This window comes from Rhinoderma darwinii, chromosome 5, assembly GCF_050947455.1.
Source record: "Rhinoderma darwinii isolate aRhiDar2 chromosome 5, aRhiDar2.hap1, whole genome shotgun sequence".
Taxonomy (NCBI): domain Eukaryota; kingdom Metazoa; phylum Chordata; class Amphibia; order Anura; family Rhinodermatidae; genus Rhinoderma; species Rhinoderma darwinii.
This window is the reverse complement of record NC_134691.1, coordinates 231821747-231840763: the sequence shown is the minus strand read 5'-3', so window position 1 is coordinate 231840763 and position 19017 is coordinate 231821747. Positions and strand designations below refer to the sequence as shown.

Sequence of the window (19017 nt, the reverse complement as noted above, 5' to 3'; positions counted from 1 at the left end):
ACGGCAGGGCTCAGAAGGAAAGGACCACTATTTGGCCTACTGGAGCTTTTCTGGTGCTAAGTCTTGTACGCAGAAGCCCCTAAGGTACCAGTACAGTTGAAACCCCCAAGAAGTGACCCTGTTTTAAAATCTACACCCCTTAAGGCATTCATCTAGAGGTGTAGTGAGCATTTTGACCCCACAGGTATTGTGTAAAAGATAATGTGCAGCAGTTGGTGCAGAGTGAAATTTGCAATTTTCTATACATATATGCCAATTCAGTGTCCGATATATTGTGCCCAGCATGCGCCACCGGAGATATACACCTCATAAACTGTAATGTTGGCTCTCCCGGGTACGGCAATACCCTACATGTGGCTGTTATCAGCTGCCTGGGCACACAGCAGGGCTCAGAGGGGAAAGATGAGGAGGGGTAAGCTGTGCGAAGTGGATCAGAGCGAGTAAAACTGGGGTAAATTAAAAATAAAGGGATGGATGATACATTTTAAAACACTCTTTCATACAGAGCTCTGGTTTTTCGGGACACGCGTCACATTGATATATTGTGTCCTTCCTTATCCCCCTCTTATAGCAGACTCTGCACCTCTTTTGACTTTTTCCCTTCTTGCCAGTTTGGGGAACTTCTCCTAAAAAGTGTTGCCCTGGTACGATGCCTGTGGCCCCACTTCCAGAAGTACTGTAAGGCTTCAGGACTTGATCTGACAAGTCCACCCCTCCCATGTACCTATTGTAGTCCAGGATGCAGTCTAGTTTGGGGGTCCCTGTACTGGTACCTCGTACAGGTACATGGGTACTGGTGTGGCATCTCCCTGGTCTTGTACTTGACACACAATATGTTGCTGCTAGATTGTGCCCTGCTCTCACCCCTTCTGAGTGTTTGCCCAAGCAGAGTCTTAGGGAGGCCTCTCAGGTTTCTTCTAGCAGTGCCGCATGCCGCAGGACTTCTGGAAGTGAGGCAGTTGAAGAGTGGGACGCTGGTATAAAAATTATCCAGGTAGAGGTGGTAACCCTGGTCCAGCAGTGGGTGCACCAAATCCCACACAATTTTTGTATTAACTCCCAGTAAGGGGGGGCATTCTGGGGGCTGAGTACTGGTGTCCTTCCCTTTATATATCCTAAATCTGTAGGTATACCCGGATGCACTCTCGCACAGCTTATACATCTTCACGCCATACCTTGCCCTCTTACCCGGCAGGTACTCGCGGAATTGAAGCCTCCCTTTCAAATGTACCAGGGATTCATCTATAGAAATACACTTCTCGGGGGTGAATGCTGGGAAAACCGGGCACTGAAATGGTCTAATAGGGGTCTCCGTTTATACAAACGGTCAAAATTGGGGTCATCTCGGGGTGGGCACGGCTCATTATGAGTATAATGTAAGAAGCGAAGTATTGCCTCATTTTTATTTTATTTTTTAGTTTCCAGCTCAGTTCTGAAGTTGCTTTGAGGGGCCCATATATTAGACACCCTTATCAAACACCCCATTTCAGAAACTAGACCCCTCAAAGTATTCACAACAGCATTTAAAAAGTTTATTAACCCTTTAGGTGTTTCACAGGAATTTAGAGCAAAGTAGAGGTGACATTTAATTAATGTAATTTAATTTATTAGGCACCATGTCCGGTTTGAAGAGGTCTTGTGGTGCTAAAACAGTGGAAACCCCCCAAAAGTGACCCCTTTTTGGAAACTAGAGACCTTGAGGAATCCATTGTAGTTTTCTTGGGGTGCATGCGACTTTTTGATCAGTTTTTATTCTAATTTTAGGTGGCGTGGTGACTAAAAAAACAGCAATTTTACTATTGTTTTTTTATTTAATTTTTTTTACAGCGTTCACCGTGCGCTATAAATGACATATTCACTTTATTCTGCGCGGCGATACGATTACGGCGATACCAGATGTTTATAGTTTTATTTTATGTCTTATGGCGTTTGCACAATAAAATACATTTTGTAAAATATAATTTATTTTTGGTGTTACCTTATTCTAAGAGCCATAACTGTTTTATTTTTCCATCAGGAAAGTCGTGCGAGGACTTATTTTTTGCGTAACGAACTGTAGTTTCCATCAGTACCATTTTTAGGTACATGCAACTTTTTGATCTCTTTTTATTCCATTTTTTGGGAGGTGAAGTGACCAAACAATTGTGATTGTGGTACGGTTTATTATTATTTTCTCTTACGGCGTTCACCGCGCGGGATAAATAACGACATCGTTTTGTAGTTCAGGACGTTACGGACGCAGCGATACCAATTATGTATAGTTTATTTGTTTATTTATATATTTTTATTAATAATAAAGAACTGATAAGGGAAAAAGGGGGACTTTTACTTTTATTACTTTTAAATCTTTTATTTTCTTATTTTTACACAACTTTTTTTTACTTTTTTACACTTTTTTTACTTTGTCCCACTAGGGGACATGAGGGCAGGAGGCTCTGATCGCTATTCTAATACACTGCACTACATACGTAGTGTAGTGTATTAGAGCAGTCAGCTGTTCGCTGACAGCAAGCATAGTGGGTCCTGATTTTGTCGGGACCCACTAGGCTTCCGTCGATGGCGTAGCCAGAGTCCATTGTTAGGATTCTGGTTGCCATAGTAGCCATCACGGCCCGCTATCGTGTAGCAGGCCGGCGATGGCAGCTTAACCCCTAAGAAGCCGCGATCGCTATTGAACGCGGCTTCTAAGGGGTTAACCGGCGGGGACCACCGCGATCGGTCCCTGCACACTAAGCTGTGATAGCCTGCTGTCGGAAACAGCAGGTATCACAGCTCAAACACGTGCCGGGATTAAATGGCGCCGTGTTTACTCAGGTCAGTACTATTACTGACCTGAGCGCGAACGATGTACTTAGCGCGACGTAATAGTACTGACCTGAGCGCGAAGGGGTTAAAATAGCTCTGCCGGGCATGATTTCAGTCACTGTTTGGATGGAGAAAAAACGACCTCGGCAGAGCAATCCAACCCCCGCAGAGCGACAGTCATTTCCACCAGACCAGACTGAGGGGCCTAGTTTCCAGTCAATCTTTAGATCTTCATATTCCAAGTCATTAGGGAATCCACATTCCTGAAGCAGGCAAAGGTCAAAGTCCACAGTCTCTAAAAATGAAAATAAAGCAGTCCTGCGAACAGGGCTGTGATAACTATGATAGGAACCAACATAGTCTCAGTTTAAGTCAGAGTCCGAACCAGAAGAGTCGTACTCGGAGATCAGCTGCGAATCTGGACCCCCTTTTTGAGGGGTCAACAAATATTTAATGTCGGTAGGGTCAGAGCCAGATACGTGGGCGGCTCCAACCCCCACACTGCTTTCATCGGAACTCCGGTAGGCAGCTTTCCTCCGAACTCCGGACTCCTCTTCCTCTCGCTGTCTCTTCGCAGAATGGCTCCTATCCATCTCCTCGATGTCGCTCTCACCCATCTCTGGCCCCTGGCTGAAGATATCACTGATGTCTCTACTTGGCAGCTGCACAGGGGCCTGTGAGGTCCCATCACTTTTGGAAACCTTTGCCTGCTTACTCACGGGGAGCCTTCATCGCAAGCCCCTCCACAACCGCAGTGGAGGAACTTTGCTCTGGCCCCCCCGTTGACCGGTAATGGTCAAAACGAGGCTCCAATCCAGCATGTTTGGGGGTTTTCTTAATGGAGCCCTCGTTTGACACAGAGTGTCTCCGCTCCATGCCCACACTCTTGGGACAGGCGTCAGGTCTTACCGCAGAACCTACGGAAGCACGACGCCTGTCGCTAACCACTGCCTCAACAGGGTCCACTGCAGGCGGAGCAGAGGACCCGTCTGCAGAGGTGCCGGTCAACTTATGTCCAGCAGAGTCAGAATTCCTCCTGCTCTGCCTGGACCCGGTGGAATCCCTGTGGCCGTCCCTTGAGGCTGACATCGGTGGGCCCCCCGATGGAGCTGTGAAGGACTTTGGCCTGGACCCCTCAGTCGTCAATGCTCGTTTTGGGGCATTACCAGCAGCGTCTGCACATGTTGCAAACTGCAGCTCTGGCCCTGGTCTGGGTGGCCCAGATTTCGCTCTGCGGGGGCAGTCTTTAAAAGCATGCCCAGTCATGCCGCACAGATTGCACAACACCTCGGAACTGCATTTTGACGCCACCTGTCCAACCTGGCCACACCTGTTACACTGCACCACATGGGGCCGGTCACAATGTTCTCTGGTGTGGCCATATCTCAAGCAGTTCCGGCAGGCTATTGGCATCTGGGGGTAAAATAAGAATCCTTGATTCTTCCCAATGGCAAAGTTCTGGGGTGTGTGGTGAAAGCCTCCAATGCCATTGGGATCCTGGCGGAACTTCACCCAATATTTTCTTTTCCCATTCCAGAAGCTCTGGGTATTTAATATCTTGTGTGAGAATCGGACCTCCCTGCAGTAACGACTGAGGAAGGTTTCAATGTCACACTCTGGGACAAATGGACTGAACATGCACATCACGAGCGGGACTTCTTCCTCCCCGTAGAGGAATAAAAAGTTCAGTCCATTTAGCCGCTCCTCACTCTGGTCCGCATCAGACAGTCTCTTGTGCATGTTATCGCAACATGCCGCGGCCGTAAAGGATATGGTGTACCGACCGCGGCTTTCCTGGTCGTTGAGACACAGGATGTCCGCCCGCTTGAGCCCCAGGAAGTCCAGCAGAATCACCTCCACAATGAAGCGAAGGTTCTTCCGCTGACGATGGCCTTCTTCCACCTCGATGCGGACGGACTGGCGCAACCGGGTGTCCCCGGATGCAAATGCAAATGGCATTTTCAGTGCCCGGGGGCTAAGCCTGTCCCTTATAGCAGCAAGGGCTCAGATTCCACACTTAAGTGGAACCCTCCCCCAAGGCCAAGGATTAGGGTACCCCAGACACCTACGATGCCCGACAAAACGCCCTTGGAACGCTCGTTGAAAAAACGCCTCAAGGCCTGTTAACCTCTTGGAAAAGGCGCGATCGCCACTCGTTGTCCGGGGGCTAAGCCCACTCCCCAAATATCAGCAAGGGGGTGAAGTCTCTCTGTTAAAAGAGACGATCCCCCAAGGCCAAGGAGCAGGGTACCCCGGACACCTCCCAACAAAACCAGATGCAGAAATCTGATTTTAGTGAACACATAAGGAAAGGGTGCACCGGTCCTGGAAATACTGCAAAACCAGGTCAATGCGTGGAGTGGACAGAGCAAGCTCTATTTCCATCTCCCTGTTTTAAAAATCCATTTAATATATGGTCCCCAGATAGGGGACGTATCAGATATTAAACTGATAAGAAAAGATTTTTTGATTGAAAAATGCTTTATTGACAATCAATCGTCATCATACAAACATTACTGCGACGCAGCGCAAGCCATGAAGCAGCAAATAATAAATAATAACAGTCGTCAAACATAACATGACAGTATAATACACAGTACTGGCTATCCTATGCTATACATTACACCACATGCTACACTAACATTCTTGCATTCACTAAAGCCAAACAACAAAGCATTACAGACAAGTGATGGGATAGGGGAGTGGGTAGGAGGGGATAGGGAAGGGGGAAATCACAGGCCCGAAGCTTTATTGAAAGACAACACACAAGAAGGGAGAGTGGGGGGAAGGGGAGTATCAGTCCTCTTCCTCATCGACGTCCGGGCTGTCCCAGGTGGAATAGTCTCTGAGCAGGCTGTGGATCAGCCTGCGGCAGTCCTGGACGGACACACTCTCTCTCCGCAAAATCAGACGGTTCCTGGCAAACCATATAGCGTCCTTAAAGCAATTCATAAGGCGCCAGGCTTCCTGGATTGCTCCATCCGTGGTATTCCCAGGAAATAGTCCATAAAGTACCGAGCGGTACGACAGTCTGTTCCTGGGGACTGAGTCCTTGAGTTCATGTTCCAAGGCTTTCAACAGACCCTGTGCAAAGGGGCACTGCCAGAAAGTGTGCAAAGATGTTTCCTCCGTGAAGGGGCACCTGGGGCAGTACCGGGTCATGCACAGGTTGCGGGCATGCATGAATGACCTAAGAGGCAGTCCTCCCTGGATGGCCATCCATGAAATGTCCTTGTGCACGTTGGTCAACCTGCCAGATGACACGTTAGTCCAAACAGTCTCCAACGTGTCGGCATGAAGCCCAGGAACAGACTCCAGTGAGTCCTTTGCTCTGATGTGCTTGTGGATCGTCTTAGGTTTCCACAAGTCGGGCTTAAGACCCTCCAGCTGATGCTCCCTCACAAACCGGACAACATCTCCGTAGAACCAGGGAGCGTGCCAGTTGTAAGGGAAGGAGCTGTCCCACTTGTCCCAGCCAAAACCTCGCCAGAGGGGAAGGAGGAAGTAGCGGGACATGGCCTTGCCCGCAGAGCCGTTTGCTGTCCTCAGAGTCCTACGAACACAGTCACATACAAAAGCGATCCGCAGCAGAGTGGGAATGTCGGGTATACCCTTCCCATCTTTGCGGGGCTCCTTGTACATAACAGTCCGCTTTACTCTGTCCATTTTCGAGCCCCAGATGAAGCGAAACACAGTCCTGGTAATGGCCCTCGAGACGGTGGCAAGAGGGGGCCATGCCTGTGCAGTGTATTGTAGCACAGGCAAGACTTCGTTACGCAGGACCATTGCTTTGCCCTCAATAGTGAGTTGTCTGAGGCTCCACAGTCCGATCCTTTGGTTGACTTTGGCCAAGCGTTCTTCCCACGACTTTAGGGCTGCACCTTCCTTACCGAACCAGACTCCCAGAATTTTGATGAAGTCCGGCTTGATAGTAAACGGGAAGGAGGCAGGAGAAGGCAGGTACCATTTTCCGAAGAGCATGGCTTCCGACTTCCCGCAGTTGACCTTTGCCCCTGAAGCGCGTCCGAACTCCTCGCAGGTCTGGACGAGTGCAGTCACCGAACTCTGGTCAGCGCAGAAGACGGTCACGTCGTCCATGTACAGCGAGCATTTGACCTCGAAGTGTGCTGGACCTGGTGCGGTGATCCCTCTGATCTCTCCATTCTGCCGGATAGCCTCTGCGAAGAGCTCTATAACACAAACAAAAAGGAGAGGTGAAAGAGGACAGCCTTGTCTAACCCCCGACGATACAGGAAAGGGGTCAGTCTTCCAGCCGTTCACCAGCACCGAGCTGTAAATGTCGCAATACATCAGGTTAACATACAAACAGAACAACCTGCCAAGCCGCAGCCTACGCAGAGCCTTACCCATGAATTCGTGAGAGACCCGGTCAAAAGCCTTCTCCTGATCCAGACTGACCAGGGCCGCGTGTGTACGGCGGCTTTGCATGTAATGCACCGTGTCCCTCACCAGGGCAAGACTGTCGGCCACCCTACGGCCAGGAATGCCGCAGGTTTGGTCCGATCCGATGATCTGTCCGATGACAACCTTCAGTCTGTTGGCCAATACTTTGGCGAGGATCTTGTAGTCCACGTTCAGGAGAGAGATGGGACGCCAGTTTTTCAGGTCACATCTCTCCCCCTTCCGCTTATACAAGATCGTGATCATGCCTTCTCTCAAGGACGGTGGCATTCTACCCTCCACCACCATCTCCTCATAGAGCTCCAGCAGGTCCGGACAGATCAAGTCCCCCAGCGCTACATAGAGCTCTGCTGGGAGACCATCACTGCCCGGGGTCCTGCCGGGTCTGAAGGATTTAGCGGCAGAGAGCAGTTCCTCCACCGTCAGGGGTACATCCATAGCCTCCATACCTGCAGGATCAAGATGATTAGTGATACCTGACAGGAATTTATCGGCGGCTTCGGGGTCAGTGGTTTTCCGGGAGTAGAGGCTTCGGTAGTAGTCTGTGACGACTCCCATCACATCCTTCTTCCCAGAATGCATGTTCCCGGTCTCATCTCGGAGTTCCTTCAGGGGCGTGTGGCCGGCATGGAGTTTCCTGAAAAAGAACGAGTTACATTTCTCACCCTTCTCCAGGTTCTCCACCTTGGAACGAAAGACAATTCGCTTGGATTCCTCCTCAAAGTGCCTTTTCAGGCCCTTTTTGGCTTCCTCCAGCTCCTTCCTGACGTCCCAGCCGCATTGAAGGAGGTCTTGCAGGGATCGCAGCTGACGCTGCATCTCTCTGAAGTCTCTCTTCCTCTCACACGCCTGTTGGCGACTTTTTGCCTGAAAGAAACAACGAAATTCAACTTTAACATATTCCCACCAGTCACAGGTTTTGTCAAAGAAAACTTTATCATTCCTCCAAACAATATAGGCATCTCTAAGTTCCGCCAGTACCTCCTCTCTTTCCAGCAGGGCACAATTCAGCTTCCAGGAGCCAGGGCCGGGAGGAAAACCGTGGCCGATGGCACCCTGGAAGAGAATGGCCCTGTGGTCAGAGAAGAAGCAGGGGACCATGGAGTGCCCATGCTGCTTGACTGCCCGGGAGGTGAACACAAAGTCAATCCGAGAACGAAGTGAGCCATCGGGTCGGCTCCATGAATAGTTCACAGAGCAGGTACTACAGCTTGAGCAGGTTTTTTTTTTTTTTGTTTTTTTTTTTTGTTTTTCCATTCAGATCACGTCTTAAAAATCATAAAATTCAAAATAAAAAAGACTTAGATCATCACTATGAAAACTGAAATCGTATAATTCATTTTTGTTTTCCTCTTTCCTTTTATTCTCCTTTAAGAAATCAAAAAAACATTCCTTTTTTAACAGCAATAATTCCTATCATATCCAGTAGATGTTCCTGCAAATCATTACCATCCCATTCACAATTTACAATGCACGCTAACCACGTTGGCACACCATATCTTTCAAGAAACCCTGGTAAGTTTTCTCTTACACAGAGCCGCACCCTCCTCCGCATTTTTTCAAAATTAATTTTACTGCGCAACTCCTCTACTTCTTCCAGTAACCGGTCTCTTTCTGCTCTTTCCACATCTGAAATTACACTTTTTTTCTTTCTCTCTGCTTTTTTCCTTTTTTTCTCATCAATCTTCTCTCTTTCTTCACTTTCTTCTTTAGATATTTTAGGTTTCTCGATTTTTCTTTTTTCAGCCATTTTTTCTTTCCCCATATCTATATCTTTAACACTTTCTCCTCCACTATTCTCCATTTTTTCCGTTACTGAAGCAACCTCTTCAACATTCGGTTTACTTTTCTCCATACTCGTTCCGCTCTCTTGTTGCACTCCTCTTCCATGTCTCTTTGGACATATCCTGAAGACATGCCCACCCTCTCCACACATGTTACAAATCTTTTCCTTTTTGCAGTCTTGGTAGCTGTGACCTTCCTGCAAACATTTCGTACACACAGTTTTTTTACATTCTGCGGTATTGTGCCCATATTTTTTACAGTTCCTGCAGAAGATGTCCATCCCAGAAAAGAACAAATCTCCAGTTGTGTTTCCAATTTTAAAGCGTGCCGGCGGGATCACCAATTTCCCAGAAGCTTTGTCAAGTTTCAGTGAACAAAAAAATCTCCACTTACCGGTCCAAAAGCCAAATTCATTCAGGACTTTGCCTTTCTCCACAACTTTCCCACAATACTTCCCTAGGAATATGCTAATGTCCTCCTCTTCAACATATGGAGAGTACATTTTAACAGTCACAAGCCGTTGCCACTCAGAAAAGTGTGGCACCAGTACAATACCTTCCAAGCTTGAATCTTCACGTGTCTCATTAAAAATTCCCAAAAACTTCAAGTAAGTATCTTCATTAATGAACGTGACGTCGTAGACACCTCTCCATGGATAGTCCATTACAGCCAGAATATCCTCCTTGCTCAGCCGAAACAGTCCCAGCAACAAATTTTCGCTCAGGAAACGCAGGTCTTTCTTGGTCCTTTCCAATTCCGCCACCATAAAACGAACAGCATTCCTGGTCTTCATATAATCCGGTACGGTCTCCATCCTGATGCCTTTCAAGGTAACCTTCAACACCGAAGTGTCAGGTAGGTGATCGCTCCTCGTTGCCCTGGACTAATCCTCCTCCCCAATAGCAGCAGAGGGGTGAAGTCTCTCGTAAAAGAGACGATCCCCCCAGGCCAAGGAAAAGGGTACCAGGGCACCTCCTGACCAAGAAACAAGGCAATACCGTAAAGTACTACACTTGATCTTAGCCAAAAGGCCGAGAAGCGATAACCCGAAAGTGGCGCGCGTTGCCCGAGCCTGCGCAATACTGCTGTTCACCCATTGCAGCGATTCAGCCTACTCCTAGGCAGTTCCATGGGGCCCAGCCGGCTCACACACTCACCCAAGCACAGCTAGGCACTCGGGAGGTGAATAAAGGCCTGAGAGGAAGCGACACAGGATTTGCTTCTTTTGCTTGCACCACAATGCAGTGCTGAAAGCGGAGGAATCTACATAAAAACGCCTTCCTGGCAACGCCCAAATGCCCTCCTGCCGTGCAGACAAACACTGGCAGCAGCAGCGGCAGCGAGTGCATGCCCACAGCCACCCCTTCTCTCTCCTTTCACACCTTATATCAGCTGCAATCCAGTCCAGTCGAGTGCTGCCTGCTGAGCAGCACTGACCAACACTGCCTGTGCCCAGGCTTTTATGTCTGAGGCCCCATTATGATGTCATGAAGCTGGCTCCGGCTGGCTGCTCCTGAGGGCTCCACTATGACACGCGCAAAGTTCCGTCTGAACTTTATATAAGACGGTGCTGCTCAGTCAGTCACTCAGTGTTGCCTGAGAGGGCAACACTGCAACAGGCGGCCCCCGGGCTGTCTTTTTTATCACAGCTAGTTGCCTCCAGGAGGCCACAAGAGGGAGACAAGGGACTGCGAAATGGAAAATAGGCATCCACCAACTTTACAGACAACTTCTTCTCCTTGCTCCTACAACCTCCATCCTTGCACAGTTTGTTATTCTTCCAGGTAACATAGTAACAAATCCAAATTGCTGCTCTCTTTGTAGGCAAGCAAGGGTTTGTTGCAACTGCAATTCTTACTTCTTTGAAAATTAGAGAGGACAGTTCATTCCATCACATCCATCTAGTGTACACAGGTAGGTCCATTGTGGCGGGCGGGCGGCTGCTTTAATGGATGCTTGCTGTTCCCCTACTCAACTCCACTATTTGACTGTGGTGCTGCATCAATCAGTGGCTGGCTTGCTGGCTGGCTCAGGTGCAGCTTACCTAGGAGGGAGGGCGGAGAGAAGACAAGGAAGGTGAATGAGCTGTTCCAAATTGAAATGCTGGAAACACAGACGACACAAAACAAGAGGTGGCAATCTATTCATTAATTAATTGCATTTAATAAATTAGCTCATTATCACACACGACTGTAAAAATGCATTGTCCAACAGGTGTTGAAATAATGGGATTAAAGGAGATGTGCAATGTGCAAGATAAAAACAATGGCAAACACAAAAAGGACTTTTGGAATCTGATTTTAGTGAACACATAAGGAAAGGGTGCACCGGTTCTGGAAATACTGCAATACCAGGTCAATGCGTGGAGTGGACAGAGCAAGCTCTATTTCCATCTCCCTGTTCTAAAAATCCATTTAATATATGGTCCCCAGATAGGGGACGTATCAGATATTAAACTGATAAGAACAGATAAGGTTTCCACTCAGATCCGTCTTGAGTTAATTTTTAAACTTCATATTTAAAGACATGATCATCATTATGAAAAAACCAAATATAATTTTTATTTCTCTCATTTTTTTTTAAAGTAAAATTAATAAAACAAACCGTTTCTTACAGCGATTACACCAACCATATCCACAAGATGTTCTCGAAGATCTTGACCGTCCCATTCCAAATTTATAATACACGCCAACCAGGTTGGCACTTTATATCTTTCCAGAAAATCGGATATATTGTCTATTTTGTGGTGCTGCTTGTTTCTTACTTTCAACCCTAATCACTTTTGTTTTATTTATTTATTTATTTATTATTTCACGTGTATTCCTCTGATTACAGTGTTTTATGTATATATTAATTTATCTGAGGATTATAACCCTTTATACTCACTGTTATGTATAAATGTTATGTAATTGTATCTCTAACGATTTACCATTGCTCATACTTGCATTTTATTTGAACTTTTTTGTTCACATTTACATCACGTTCTCAATACATCACACACTTATATGTTAGTTATTAATTCCCCTTTACATAAACTGCCCATTTCAAAATATAACCACTAGATGGTGCTAATATACAGGGATTTAACCTGTTAATAATTTTTATACTTCATCATGGAGATTAAATGACTACTCTCATTGAGAGTAGGTCGAGCATCCTACAGAACTAAAACTTTGTTAATATACACTTACTTTTCTTGGCCCTTTGGATGGGACCTATAAGAAAGAGGTAGGACTTGGTGTTCGTCGGCCGGGCTTTCAATATGGCTCTCTGCGCCTGCGCTGTTTCCCTGGTGACGCGTCCCGGGATTCGCGCATGCGCAGTGGGTCACTGAGGTCCGGCGGCGATATCCAAGTTCCGTCACAGTCAGGCGCCGCTGAGATTGGCTCCTGATTGGCAGAGGGGAGATCAGATGACTCTATCGATGTACATATAAACAGGGCACCAGTATAACATCTGCACCCCTTGAGAAAGCTACGGGCGAAACGCGCGTCGGGGCGCTATCCTATACCGCTGGGTCACACTCTACCTCCCATACATGGGTAAGTGCACACTCTGGATTTTCTTCTTTTTTGCCATTTTTTAGGCAATAAATATCTACTTCTCAGTCATTATAGACCCTTTCAGAGTTAGGCACTTTGCCTGTTTTTTATACAAATCATACTATGTCAATGCACCCCATGTTGGAGTTACATTGAGTCATAGTAACTGTGCATACTATCTGTGTTTTCCAATATATACAGTGACTCAATGTACACTTTTGTGACCCATTCAAGGATTATTTTTGGATTCTCTGTCTATGTTATTTTATGTATTTTATTCTTGTTTCTTAATAAAGATATTTAGTTGTTTCATACATTGATATATATGGACTCTGGTTCTCCGGTTTATCATATATTGTTAGAGTCCTTATCTCTAATTTTTCATATGGGTGGTTGAGTGTTTTTCCCACCTCTATATGCATTTGTCCTGTGAGACTCTTGTTTAATCAATATTATTTTCTGTGTGCTTCCCACAGCAGTTGGCTCCAGGCCCACTATGGATTTCCGTATGCGAGACCAATCCTGGCTCTCGCAGATTAACGAGGTTTTTAAAGAGAATCCAAATGTGCTTTTAGATACCAACGGTAGAGATATTAGGGAATGTATTAATAGATTAAAAGAGCTGCTAAAACAAAGAACCAGAATATGGTGGAATAGGGCCTTTTTGGACAGATACTTGACAAAAGGCCTCATACCCAGAGGACTTAGAGTCCAGGTTTTTCCCTCATTCCCTATAGAGGATGAAACCTTTAAGAACAAATGGGAGGAACTGTCCGCTACATGCTCAAAAGGCTATATGGGGTTACTGGTTCAAGCAAACTCAAAAACTCTAATTGAACTGGAGAACGAGATCGAAGAAATTCAGAACAAAATTAAAAAAGACTTATCAAATGAGGCACTGGAGAAACTGAACACTGACCTTGACAAAGAATTCCAAAAATGGGAGCAGGAAATTTGCTCCATTAAAACTACCAAATTTCAGAGAGATACTAATGACTTTTCACAAAATAGAGTCTATAAGTGGCGAAGACAACGGTCACACTCATTCTCTCGGTCAAGGTCAGGTTCGGTTTCTTCCGTAGCCTCTAACGATGAGCTTGCAAGGGAAAGACGCAACGGTGATACATCCCAGAGTTATCAAGAAAGTACCTTTCCAAGACGAAACAGAGAGAGACAGGCAACAAAACGAAAAACAACATCTGCATTTCAAGGAGGCAAGAAATACAAAAATAGCCTCGAGGTAATCAACCTGTCTTCGCATGTCCTCTCTGACACACAGTATTTTGTTTTGAGCAAGGGATTGACCTTTTCCCCTAGTAACCCGTTTGATTTTTTCACAGCATTAAAGGACCTACATTTGTTTTCCCGCAAATTGATCCTGAAAAAATTACACAGTAAGGGTGAAACAAATCTGGGATTGAATAGCGATGTGGAGCGTGAAACCTTGTTAGCCCTCGAGGACCTGTTACGGGAACAGACCTTAGATCAAGGTACGTTCCCACGATCAGTATTACCTCGGTCGACGAGATTTCCCCCCTTGTCTATCTGCCCACAAGTGGAGATTTTTACAAAATTGGTAATAAATGACTTTAAACTCATCTCAACCAATAGACACCACGATAATTTAACAGCCTCCCAACGGACTGCCTTAAAAGAACTACAGTCATACGATGATGTCGTGTACAAGGCGGCAGACAAGGGGGGAAATATTGTAATCTGGCCTGTCATATTATATGAGAAAGAGGTATTCAGACAACTTAGAGATAAACACACATACTCTAAATTGGCATTTAACCCAGTGGGGTCCTTTTCTGCGGAACTGAAACACATCCTGAGTTTGGCCTTTGAAAAAGGGATAATTTCGAAAAAGATTCTGGAAGGTCTGACCGTGACTTACCCAAAAATCCCGACCTTTTATTTACTGCCCAAGGTTCATAAAAATTTGACAAATCCCCCTGGAAGACCGATTGTGTCGGGAATTGGAGGACTGTGTGAACCCATCTGTAAATTTGTCGACTATTACCTGAAACCCCTGGTAGAATGTCTTCCCTCATACGTGAGGGACACGACAGATGTGCTTACTCATTTGGATGAGATCACTTTAGAATCTGATATGATTCTGGTGACGGCCGACGTCGAATCCCTCTATACCTCCATTAGACACGAGGATGGAATTGAGGCGGTCCGCCTCTTCCTGGGAATGAGCAACTGGGACAGCCAAACATGTGACCTTATAGTGGAACTACTGGAGTACATCCTGACACATAATCTTTTTGTGTTTAGAGATGTATTCTACTTACAGAAACAGGGCACTGCCATGGGGGCGGCGTGCGCGCCGTCATATGCTAACCTGTTTCTCGGTGCGTGGGAGAGGCAGGTTTTGCATGGTGGCGGCGCCCACGCCGTGGACCATGTGCAGTGCTGGTTGCGGTACATTGACGACATACTATTCATCTGGCAAGGGACAGAGACATCACTTCTCCAGTTCATGCAGGAACTGAATGTCAATGACCGCAACATAAAACTGACGTATGTGGCCGATACAAAAAAAGTCAATTTTCTGGACATATCCATCGAGGCGGACACCCAGGGGGTGCTGCGGACGGATGTGTTCAGAAAAGAGACGTCTACCAACTCATTATTACATGCTACATCGGCACACATACATTCCACAGTTAAAGCTGTCCCAGTTGGTCAATTCCTCAGGATGAGGCGGATATGCTCATCAGAGGTTAGTTTTGAGAATCAGGCCAAAGATTTAAAATCACGATTCCAGGAAAGAGGATACAGCAACAGATGCATCAAAAATGGTTATAGACGGGCAAAAAATACCGACAGACGGACATTATTACATCCTGCTAAGGCCAGGTTGAAGGATGATTATGTGGTCAGGTTTATCTCAACCTTCAACAACCAATGGGAACTGATGCGATCAATTTTAAAGAAACACTGGCCTGTACTGCAGACTGAACAGGCCTTGGTGTCTTCTTTACCAAAAAATCCTCAGATGACGGCAAGGAGGTCTAAGAACCTCAAGGATATCCTTATTAAAAGCCACTACGTGCCCAAACAATTACAGCCCTTCTCGACCAGAGGCCCTATTCAGGGGTGCTACCCATGTGGTGACTGTGTGGCCTGTGCGAATGTGGTACGATCAACCACATTCACATCCACAAGTGGTGAACGTACTTTTAAAATTCTTGAGTACATATCCTGCAACACTAATCATGTGGTTTATTATGCCACGTGTGGTTGTCCTAAAATCTATGTGGGCCTCACTACTAGACAACTTAAAATTCGAGTTAGAGAGCATGTTAGGGACATAGTGGCGGCAAAAGAAATTGAGGATCTAACCATACTTAAAACCATCCCTAAACATTTTAAGCTCTGTCATGGAGGAGACCCTAAAAGCTTTAAGGTTAGGGGGATTGACCGGGTACACTGTGGTGTCAGAGGTGGAGATGCGAAGACCATGTTGGCCCAAAAAGAATGCAGATGGATTGCAGTTCTTGATACCATGACCCCTTTAGGTTTAAATGAAAGTTTGAGTTTTGCAGCCTTTCTGTGATATCTCTACCTAGGTTTTTAATTTTATAATCTTTTGATGTTTTATAATGATATTAAAGTGCTTTTTTGTTGTTTCTTCGATAGTACTCAGATCTGTACTTCCATTTAAATCTGACATTCTCATCTCTGCAATTAATATGGATCCCAAGATTTGCCGTGGAAAAGAAAAAAGAATGCTCGATTTTATTATTTATGCTCTATCACTGCTTTTACATTTATTTGGGATGTTTTGTCCTTTTGTGAATACATGTGACTTGTATTTTATATATTGGATCATTTGTCTCCTTATTACTTATTAAATATATACTTTTTTGTGATATAATATGCACTCTAACATTTAAAATTTGTCTATTTTGTGGTGCTGCTTGTTTCTTACTTTCAACCCTAATCACTTTTGTTTTATTTATTTATTTATTTATTATTTCACGTGTATTCCTCTGATTACAGTGTTTTATGTATATATTAATTTATCTGAGGATTATAACCCTTTATACTCACTGTTATGTATAAATGTTATGTAATTGTATCTCTAACGATTTACCATTGCTCATACTTGCATTTTATTTGAACTTTTTTGTTCACATTTACATCACGTTCTCAATACATCACACACTTATATGTTAGTTATTAATTCCCCTTTACATAAACTGCCCATTTCAAAATATAACCACTAGATGGTGCTAATATACAGGGATTTAACCTGTTAATAATTTTTATACTTCATCATGGAGATTAAATGACTACTCTCATTGAGAGTAGGTCGAGCATCCTACAGAACTAAAACTTTGTTAATATACACTTACTTTTCTTGGCCCTTTGGATGGGACCTATAAGAAAGAGGTAGGACTTGGTGTTCGTCGGCCGGGCTTTCAATATGGCTCTCTGCGCCTGCGCTGTTTCCCTGGTGACGCGTCCCGGGATTCGCGCATGCGCAGTGGGTCACTGAGGTCCGGCGGCGATATCCAAGTTCCGTCACAGTCAGGCGCCGCTGAGATTGGCTCCTGATTGGCAGAGGGGAGATCAGATGACTCTATCGATGTACATATAAACAGGGCACCAGTATAACATCTGCACCCCTTGAGAAAGCTACGGGCGAAACGCGCGTCGGGGCGCTATCCTATACCGCTGGGTCACACTCTACCTCCCATACATGGGTAAGTGCACACTCTGGATTTTCTTCTTTTTTGCCATTTTTTAGGCAATAAATATCTACTTCTCAGTCATTATAGACCCTTTCAGAGTTAGGCACTTTGCCTGTTTTTTATACAAATCATACTATGTCAATGCACCCCATGTTGGAGTTACATTGAGTCATAGTAACTGTGCATACTATCTGTGTTTTCCAATATATACAGTGACTCAATGTACACTTTTGTGACCCATTCAAGGATTATTTTTGGATTCTCTGTCTATGTTATTTTATGTATTTTATTCTTGTTTCTTAATAAAGATATTTAGTTGTTTCATACATTGATATATATGGACTCTGGTTCTCCGGTTTATCATATATTGTTAGAGTCCTTATCTCTAATTTTTCATATGGGTGGTTGAGTGTTTTTCCCACCTCTATATGCATTTGTCCTGTGAGACTCTTGTTTAATCAATATTATTTTCTGTGTGCTTCCCACAGCAGTTGGCTCCAGGCCCACTATGGATTTCCGTATGCGAGACCAATCCTGGCTCTCGCAGATTAACGAGGTTTTTAAAGAGAATCCAAATGTGCTTTTAGATACCAACGGTAGAGATATTAGGGAATGTATTAATAGATTAAAAGAGCTGCTAAAACAAAGAACCAGAATATGGTGGAATAGGGCCTTTTTGGACAGATACTTGACAAAAGGCCTCATACCCAGAGGACTTAGAGTCCAGGTTTTTCCCTCATTCCCTATAGAGGATGAAACCTTTAAGAACAAATGGGAGGAACTGTCCGCTACATGCTCAAAAGGCTATATGGGGTTACTGGTTCAAGCAAACTCAAAAACTCTAATTGAACTGGAGAACGAGATCGAAGAAATTCAGAACAAAATTAAAAAAGACTTATCAAATGAGGCACTGGAGAAACTGAACACTGACCTTGACAAAGAATTCCAAAAATGGGAGCAGGAAATTTGCTCCATTAAAACTACCAAATTTCAGAGAGATACTAATGACTTTTCACAAAATAGAGTCTATAAGTGGCGAAGACAACGGTCACACTCATTCTCTCGGTCAAGGTCAGGTTCGGTTTCTTCCGTAGCCTCTAACGATGAGCTTGCAAGGGAAAGACGCAACGGTGATACATCCCAGAGTTATCAAGAAAGTACCTTTCCAAGACGAAACAGAGAGAGACAGGCAACAAAACGAAAAACAACATCTGCATTTCAAGGAGGCAAGAAATACAAAAATAGCCTCGAGGTAATCAACCTGTCTTCGCATGTCCTCTCTGACACACAGTATTTTGTTTTGAGCAAGGGATTGACCTTTTCCCCTAGTAACCCGTTTGATTTTTTCACAGCATTAAAGGACCTACATTTGTTTTCCCGCAAATTGATCCTGAAAAAATTACACAGTAAGGGTGAAACAAATCTGGGATTGAATAGCGATGTGGAGCGTGAAACCTTGTTAGCCCTCGAGGACCTGTTACGGGAACAGACCTTAGATCAAGGTACGTTCCCACGATCAGTATTACCTCGGTCGACGAGATTTCCCCCCTTGTCTATCTGCCCACAAGTGGAGATTTTTACAAAATTGGTAATAAATGACTTTAAACTCATCTCAACCAATAGACACCACGATAATTTAACAGCCTCCCAACGGACTGCCTTAAAAGAACTACAGTCATACGATGATGTCGTGTACAAGGCGGCAGACAAGGGGGGAAATATTGTAATCTGGCCTGTCATATTATATGAGAAAG

General features: G+C 45.1%; 1 non-coding gene and 2 pseudogenes across 1 annotated transcript; all 3 read right to left on the bottom strand.

The window, feature by feature from the left end:
• Window positions 1–5114: 5114 nt before the first annotated feature.
• Window positions 5115–5289, bottom strand: LOC142654063 (U2 spliceosomal RNA; annotated as a pseudogene).
• A 4624-nt stretch (window positions 5290–9913) lies between these two features.
• On the bottom strand, window positions 9914–10055 carry LOC142654578 (U2 spliceosomal RNA; annotated as a pseudogene).
• Window positions 10056–11329: 1274 nt separating this feature from the next.
• Window positions 11330–11515, bottom strand: LOC142654324 (U2 spliceosomal RNA). Its single transcript, XR_012848999.1, has one exon. It is a non-coding gene; the product is annotated as a U2 spliceosomal RNA (small nuclear RNA).
• Between the last annotated feature and the right edge of the window lie 7502 nt (window positions 11516–19017).